The 9,019-nt window shown below is 38.1% G+C and overlaps 1 protein-coding gene across 2 annotated transcripts in view; it reads left to right on the top strand.

The window, feature by feature from the left end:
- The window catches only part of BMPR2 (bone morphogenetic protein receptor type 2), a 106,048-nt gene that overhangs the window by 73,396 nt on the left and 23,633 nt on the right, over nucleotides 1–9,019 (top strand). The gene's annotated exons all lie outside the window — the stretch shown is intronic.

The following is a 9,019-nucleotide window of genomic DNA, read 5'->3' as shown; positions in this document are numbered from 1 at the left end:
AGAGACACCCGCCACTCCGGCGCTCCTCCGGGGTGCACACAGCAAGCGCCTGCTTGGACAGGCCCAGCCGCCCTGGTGCTGCTTGGGCTTGGCTCAGCCTTCCCCCTGAGGAAATTGCTGGCAAGGAGGGGGGGACGTGGGTTTGTAGGAGCAAGGGGAGCATGACTGATTGGTAGACAGCATTCCTGGGCTTCGGAGCTCTCGAAGACAGGAAAAATGCAGGCACGCGGGATCAGAGCTGCCTTTTCTAAAAGATTTGGGAGTTTGGGGGGTTTTGTTTGTTTGCTCACCCATATAAAAATAGGCGGTTTAGTGTTTTGATGTCATTTTTTGGGCTCTATTTTTAGTGCCTGGGAACATTACTACAAACATGAAATATTTAGCTATTGAGCCTGTTGGATTTAAAATAACTTAAAATAGCTTTAAAGAGGCTTTCTGAAGTACTAATTTTTTTTCAGTTGCAGCACATGCGTTTTTTGATCCAGTGTTTTTACAGAGGCTGGAAGAGTGCCATTATGTTAACGCCGGTGTTACTGTTGGTTTGATAAGGAGGAAGTCCTGTTGGTCCAAGATCAATATAAGGGGATAACGTAGAAGTTTTTTTCAGTCTTCTTATTAAAAAACATTTTTCTGACTTTTATTTCAATATAGAAGATATCCCCAGTATGTTGCTAAATGTCCAAATTAGCTTTCCATTAAGCTTGAAGGCAAGTTTGAGGTGTAGTCAAATGCAGTTTGCCTATAGAAGCAAGGTATTTCTTTTATCTCTGTAGTAACCAAGTATTTATCGGTATATAGGGAACGTCAGAAAGGTAATCTAAATTTGGTTTTGTTTTTGAATTGCTATTCATTTTACATACATCATGATTATAAGGTTCTATTCAGTAGTGTTAGAAATTACACTGAAGACGCCTGCACTCACAGAAGAAAAGGCAGAAAGAGAAGTTGCGTTGGGTTTTTATCGCTCAGGAATTACTTCTGTACAAATGTGACAAGCTGCTAATTCACTTCTCTGTACCTAGACATCAAAGAAAGAGCCGTTAGGGATTACATAACCTACTTCTCTGCCAAAGAAATTACCACACATGCTTAATTTTTAAGTTTCATGTATCAGTGCAGCCTTCAGTTTTCAAAACAAACAAAAATGGTGAATCTAATACCCAGAGCCTGGCTCCGGATCAGGTGCTTGGTAGCAGCCGGTACCCCAGAGGAGGACAGATGCTCTGGCAGGGATTCCACCCCTCAGACCGCCTGGCCTCAGGGGCAGCAAGAGAGCCCTCCTCTTCGAGACAAAGCCCAGAAAGCTCAAATCCAAACTGCGTTTTCTGACAGCAGACTTCCAAAGAAAGATCTGCCCACTGAAACTGCCATCGCGAATGACTGACTTCTAGCTGTAGCAGGATTACTCTGGAGCATGTTACGGAAAATAAATTTTACAGCCCAAGCTGTATGATGTTTTGAGGCATTCTCTGAGGAGGCAGATGGGATCTGTGATGCATCGTTGCCAGGTCATGATGTTACTGCAAGTCTCATGAGAGTCTGGTGCTTTCTTACAGCCCAAGTTCCATACAGCGATGTGATTATGTGAAAAATGAATTAAAATTTTACCTCTCCTATGTGGAGAAAAACATGAAAAGATGTGTCATAAAGGACACTTCATGACAATAAGTATATAAGATTTTTATATAAAAAGTTAAAATCAGTCAAATATGATGATGCTAAGTGCGAAGTGGAAACATACTGGTGACTGTTTAAATCTTTTCTTCAAATAATGGAATGATTGGAACTAAGGGCAAATTTTCTGCTTCTTCTAAGCCAATAGACGAGAAACCAGGGATTTGTTCTTAAGTCCAGGGAAGGCACATCCATTTTCAGTTATGAAGGAAAATTGCCTTGGGGTTACTGGTTGGCAGGATTATTTTGTTAAAGAATGTTGCACCATCTCCCACAAAAAATAAAGTTCCTGTTGTGCTTTTCATCTGCATGAGCACCAAGTGCTCAGTCCTCTTCCATAGAAGTTTCCTTGCTAACTTCCTTGTCCGTTCAGGTGCCTCCAAAAATTGTATGTGAAATAGTGTTCCTTACCTTAACTCTGGTTTAAGTATTGAAGGTGGTCACGTTGACAGATATCAGATATTCACATTTTATACTATCTTATTACAAAATTTGGACATGGATTTTAGTTTTATTAATAATTTGTCAAGCGCTTACGGAAGGATGCAGCCTCACTTCAAATTTACAGGCTCATAAATCAGAATTAGGATAATAGTTGTTTTAAAACATGCACCTATAAAAGCTTAGGTGAACGGCAAAAGTTGTTTAGGAAATGCTATTTTTTTCCTTTCATCATTCTCAGCTATGCATAGATTTAATGGAAAACTGGCAATAGCTCCTGCTGGAGCCATTGCAGAGGTCTGTAGAATGTAACTTTAAGGTGTTCCGACCTTGTAGTTCCAGCTTAACTAAAAATGTGGGTTTAAATGCATTTAGTTAAATTGGTGTAGAAGGCTATGTGATTTGGATTCTTGTTTGCATATATGAAAGTCTGACCTATGTCCATGGTATCTAAAAGGCTACTAACATATTTCTTTGTTGCAAGTTCTCTGCTTATTTTTTTTTTTCCACATTTTTTTCCCTGCACTGAATGAATTTAAGGTTTACTTAAAATAGTTTGAGTTGTTTTGGTATAGTGTTTATATTGGAGGCTTTCTTGTCATTTGCTCTAGCGTGATGAAGACTGAACTCTTGCTGCGGGACAGTGGATCAGGAATGAGGTAGTGGTCACTTGGTTGGAAAGAAATGTTGATTACTGTCCAGAAAAGAGGAGAAAAAAGACCTGATGAGGTGTTCTGGTTTGATTGGAATGCGCTGCTAGAATGAAGTAAGGGATGAGGGCTTATTTTACACTTTGTGGAAGATGCCTAGGACATGTTTGATATAAGCTATGTGTAGACGGAACAGATAAACAGATTGTGACTGAGATCTGTGGGCCCTTGGAAAAGATTGCTAATTGTATGTTTTTTCAAAGGAATGAGATCTTATCGCTGTCATGAGAGTTGTGCAGGGCCACTGTGAAAAGAAATGTGACTTTAAAAGCAAGTAGAATTAATTATACTCGAAAAGTCACTTTTCCAATCTGCAGAGCATATTTGCAGTCATCTGCAGCTGAAGGCCATATTGCCCCCACACTTCAGCCTTCCACCTCGTGCTGCGTTGGTGACTGAACCGTAAGGTTTCCCTCATGCTTCTGATCTTATCCTCAGTATCGTTAAGATTCCTTAATGGAAAAGCAACTTCTGCAACAGATTGGCAATGAACATATTGAATCTATCACATCAAAGAAATAGTTGTAGGATGGTGTGAAGACTCTCCTTCTTTTTAAAGCAATCTGTATGGGCAGATCTTTGAGTCTCTGTGTAATTTTACTGACTTTGATCAGAGTTCATACAGCTGCAGTTGTTTTGAAGAATCAGATGTTACTGTTGTGCTGTGAAGGTTAAAGGATGGTGTTTTCCTTATTTGTTGGAGACTAACATTGCTACTTACTTGGTGATATGGTAATTTAAATAAATATTAATATTTTGGCACCTATCAGCTGTAAGACCACTTGGCTTCTGATATATTGATACCAGAAATTCTGTGGGAACATAGGTAATGATTTTTAAAACTGATTTTCATTATATATTTTCATTATATAAATTAATTGTATGTTTCTCTAAAATGTTTTTATACAATGCTTATCTAATCTTAAATACACACATATATTTTCTAGAATTATTTACTACTGTGTGACAGATACACAGCTGTGAGTCATTTACATGAAGAGTAGGCGGATTTCTAAAAATTGAGAAGCTTTAATAGGAATATAGAGATCTGGTGGAAATTTATGTGCAAATGTCCTTTATTATATGATCACCCCCATATAAATATATAGCATTGAAACAACATTTCAAAGCCTAAGGTTTCATGTTCAAACATTTAAAGATTAGAAGGAAACAAGGTCATTGCTTTCATAGTTTTAAGGCCATCTCCTTGTGTGTGTTGTGATACAGCCTTTAATTATACAATCACATTTTTTTCCCATGGGATTCCTAGTTTTTACTAGGAATTTACTAATTTTTACTGAATTTACTAAGTTAACACTCACTGCCTTTTCTCATGGCTGTCTTAAGACGTCTTATCATAACAGTGATCTCTACGGTGTCCCAGGGAGCTCTTTGGCCATTGTGGTGTAGCACCCTTGGTGTAGTGGTAGAGAGGAGTTTTCAGGACAGCTTTCAGCTGCTATAAGGAGGAGACTATCCTTCCTTCTCCTCATTTCCCATTCCATTCACTTCATACCTTGTAGTTTTAGTAGTAGTATCGGGGCAACAATCTGCTGAACGGTGAAGTAGGAAATGCGAAAACTCTGCATGGGTTCCTCACAGTTCATTAACCAGGCTGGAATATTTTACCTTCACAACATAGACTTTGCTGCTTGAACTGACGCAATAACATTGGTAGTGGTGGGTAGTTGATGCTTTATCTGGAGTGGCCACAGAGGGAAGATATATTGGGGTGGGGGGAGCTAAGGAGATAGCTGTCTGCAGGTCTCACAGTATTTGCTGATGGGAAAGGAAGATACAGGAATCATGCATCCTCTTTCTGGCTCCCAGGGAAGTGTTCTGTAATGTTTACAGACTCTTTTGCCATTGGCCGTTGTTACCTGGTTTTGTCTCCGTTTTCTTTGATTTCTCAAAATGTTCTTTGGTAATAAGATAAATGCTAATTTTAAAATATGGAAACAGGAAGCATATAAAAGGGGCTTTCATTTTTGAAAGTTAAATTACAGAGAAATAAAAGAAGAAGCTTTTTCAAGCATAGGCACAGATTGGAATACATTTGCATTAATTAATATTACAAGCTTATGTTTATAGTGGGAAAGTTAATTTGAAGGAAAAATATTATTCCTCCTGATGCCATTAGCACTGTCGGCATTCTTCATTCTGTGTCATTCCTGGGGAAGGTTAAGAAGGCAGCAATAGACAACCTCCATGTGTGGCAATATGGAAGCTTAATTTTAAAAAAATAATTTACCAAAGGTATTGTATAAGTGCTTGGAAGCTATTATGGCAGGGATGCCCGAGAGAAGAGAGAGCAATCCCTAATCTGGTAGAAGGGCCTGCAGGGAGTATTCGAAGTGCAGGGCTGGGTTCAGCCAGATGACTCACTTCTAAGTGAGTATTAGAAGCATTCCCCTTCACAGTTTGCTCTGAAATACATTCTCAATTATTTGTGTGTACCTTTGACAAAATTCTCTCCATACACAGGAGCTGTTGTACTCGGGTTTTTGGAACCCGAAAACAAGCTCTTTATTGATGGTGAGGTCAGGACGCTTCTGGGAACGGTGGCTTGTTGGTTACCAGCTGCTCCCCAGCCAGAAGGAGGTTGTCTCTGTTTTAATGAGTCGTGCTTTGTTTCTTTTTTTTAAACAAGAAAAAGGCGACTGTTACAGTATTTGCTGCGATATTTCTTTGTGATGGGATTGGTGGACTTCAGAAAAATGTTGACTGGTATCAGAATTACTGGCAGAAATGTTGCAAGGTAGAAGTGTGTATGTGCTGGGTGCCTTCTAAATGGCATCCTCACACTACTGCTGGAAGAGTCGGTAGCCCTGTGAGCGGTGCTCTCCCTTTCCCATCCAAGTGGGATAAGAAGTTGGCTCTTAAGGTGTTTTGGGCCTTACAACAGTTTCTGTTGGTTTTAATTTTTTGCTTTGGCAGATTTTGGTTTAGATTGGGGAGCCTAAGTGAAAGTTGGAAATAAAAACCTCACATATAAATAGCAGTGAAAGAAGCAACTATGCTAACCTCTGCTTTCAGTTAGAGTAACATAAACTTGAGGAAGCTTTGCTGATATCTTCTGCGTACAAGTGTGGGTAGAATTTGGCTCAGCAGTCAACTCCTTAATCGTTGGGTTTTCTAGAGTCTGCAGCTGATTCTGCTCAGCATATGCTATTGGTTTTTTTTATGCTACACATTGGTTTGGGAATAATACTGAGATACCAGTGTTCCCGGTCTGAAATTTGAAGCCAGTGTTGGACAGCTTGTTTTTCGTTCAGTTTGTATTTGTCACTAAAGGAATACCCAAATACTGGTAATGATCCCAAAAGCTCAAATGAGATAGTTGAATAGTAGTTATGCATGTTTAAAGTCAGTTCATACTATGACATGATGAAAAAATACTGAAGCTGTAAGGCAGGTGTCTTGTCATTGTAAATAAACTTTAAAAGCAGAGCCCACTGATTTGGGGATGGGGTTGCTAACTGTTTCAGACCAACAAAGTCTTCAGAAAATTTTGTTCGTGCTCTGTGATGCATCTGGAGCTACTGATAGGAAGTGTAATATCAAATAAACTTTCATATTGAATTTCCTAATCTTAAGGAGTCGTGGTTGTTCCAGACAGGGCTGTAAGTTCATGGAAGAAACAGGAAAAGAAATTTGCATACGTGTCTATTTTACATTCTTATTTAAAAAGTGCCTTGCTTAAAGGTCAGTAATTACTTTTATTGACCCACACTGATGTGCCTTTTGGTGAGTTAGTTAAAATGCATCTCCAAATAATACCAAGAGAAATATGGCTTGTGTGCATATGTATATATAAAATATGTATTATTTTACTTAAAAGTAGATAAAAGAGGAAATGTGAACCTGTGCAAATGCCTTGAGAGGTCCTATCTGGTTTTGGCTTTGCTAGCATTTCTCATCTAGGCATTTAAAGGCAAGTCAGCAGCTGGTGTAAAAGGCTAAAGATGAAATATATCCAAAGAAAGAGGTGGATTGAAAAAATGTCTTGGTTAATAAGAGTCTTGTTAAGCTTTGGAAGGTTTTAAAACTGGGTTGATAGGTGACATATCCTTTTATCAATCTTTCTTAAATAGAACTAATCTGACAACATCAAAAGTTATTAGTCATACAAAGCAGACAGAGGGCAGATAGAAATAATACTTTTTGTGGGGGTTTTGGGGCCATTTGGGCTTTTTGTCATTGTGTTTATTTTGTGCTTTTCTTTTTATGTAGATTTAAAAGTAAAAGATAGTAAAATTGTCCTTGCTGGTAAATGACTGGCCGTCATATGCAGCGTTTTACGCACTCATATTGTTTTGAACTGCATGTTACCACTCCATTGAGATGTTCAGTTACCCTTATTAAGAAATTTGTATTTATTCTTAAATTTATAAATGTTGTTCAACAACCTGACAATAGTAACTCACACTGTAGGACTGACTTGGCTGTTGGAATGTTGACAACGTTATTTTAAAATGTTTATAAGGATTAAAAATTGGTTCAAGATAAGCCAATTTAAGATTTGTTAAGAAACAATTGTTCTTAAAAAAAGTTAAAACATTCTTTCCTGTTGAAGGTCAGGGGAGTTCTTTGAGGTTACCTGGTGGCTGCACAGCTACCTGCTAAAGATAAAAAGCCCCCAGAGGGGATGGTCCATCAAGGAACAAGAAAGCAACGATCCTTTTTCTCTGCATATTTTTCTACTGCTGATTGGCACAAAATGTTGTTATTTGGAGATTTTCTAGTAGCTCTCCAGCCTTCATAATGCCACCATTCACAGTCTTCTAATGGGAGAAAGAGCAAGTGTGCCAATGCAGCCAGAGCTGCTAAATAACCCGTGTTGCTTAGCATGGCCCAGGGCAAGGGCATCTTAGGAGTGGAGGAACAGCAAAATTGTGTTCCAGGGTAGAGGAGGGCCCTCACGATGGAGGCATGTTGTTAACCCTTTGATTGTAAGAAGAGCTAAAGTAGAGCAATCCAACTTAGGCATTAGATAGCATTTGACAAACAGTGGTGGAAATGATTACTGTATATTTAGCAACGGGAAAGTTGTAAATGGCTGCACCCTAGTTGTGTGGTCAAAGAAAATACAGCTGAGATTATAGCAAAAAGCCCAGCCCCTCAAAACCTGTCTTTTCTTAGTACATGCTAGGCACTATCTTGAACTGATGCAAAACCCACCACATTTAATACATATTTTAAAAGATAAGCCAATAAAATATAAATTCCATTCACAAAAATATGAAAGTCAAAATTACAATTTCCCTGCCAGCAATTATTCAGCTGCTTGTGTAGTAATTCATATAGCTTTGTATAATGTAACAGTTTCCTTTATGATGTTTTTTAATATGTATGTATATGTTTTGAATTCAGAATTTAGATGAGAATTATAATGTGTATCTTTTTAATCTCCTCACAATGGAAGTCACAACTCTTATTCCACAGTACAGTGCTCTGTGGCAATAGCTTATTTTCTTAGTGAAACTTACTTTACCAAAACCAGTAGTGATGGTATTTCTTTTGACAGAACAAATTTAAATTTGATGTTGTTGTGATTATCACAAGCTCCCTCTTATTTAAAGGGTTTATCAGATATGAGCTGCATGTTATTTTTGGTGGATGATTTTTCACATACTTCTATCACAGCTGAAACTCTCTCTGGTATTTTGTTTTACCAGCTTTTTATTATTTCCTCTTACCATTATGGTTATGTAAAAATGGAAGCTGTTGTCTTTTAAATTTGCTTTCTCTTCTTACCTGGTTCTCTTGTGTCTATCCACACTGGGAACTGGAATAAGTGAATCATGTTTAATTTCTTTTAAATGCAGTTCAAGCAAAGTGAATTTGTCAGTTTATTCAGCTAGTGTAGACTGGGATAAATTGTATTTCAGTCTCACCTAAAAATTTACCCAATGTTTAAGCGTTGTGCACATTTTATATTTTGTGGTTTTAGCATAGTTAGGTCTCATTACAGTCTTTTAAGGAGTGCTTTTAGCAATATATAAGACAAGTTTAAACATAGTTCCCGAACTTGGTTTTGAAGCCAAAGTAAATGAGGTCTTGTAGTGCCACATTCCAGTGATTCTGACATCAGAGGAATATCTGAAGTGGCTGCATTTTTATATGCCTGCAAGAAGCAAGACTGGGGTCTGACGTGGAGAAGCATTAAGCTAACCATTCAAGACACAAATTTT

The sequence above is a fragment of the Aptenodytes forsteri genome, unplaced genomic scaffold (genome assembly GCF_000699145.1).
Source record: "Aptenodytes forsteri isolate BGI_AS27 unplaced genomic scaffold, ASM69914v1 Scaffold183, whole genome shotgun sequence".
In the NCBI taxonomy this organism is placed as follows: domain Eukaryota; kingdom Metazoa; phylum Chordata; class Aves; order Sphenisciformes; family Spheniscidae; genus Aptenodytes; species Aptenodytes forsteri.
Note: the sequence above shows the minus strand (reverse complement) of the source record. Positions and strands in the feature narration are given on the sequence as shown.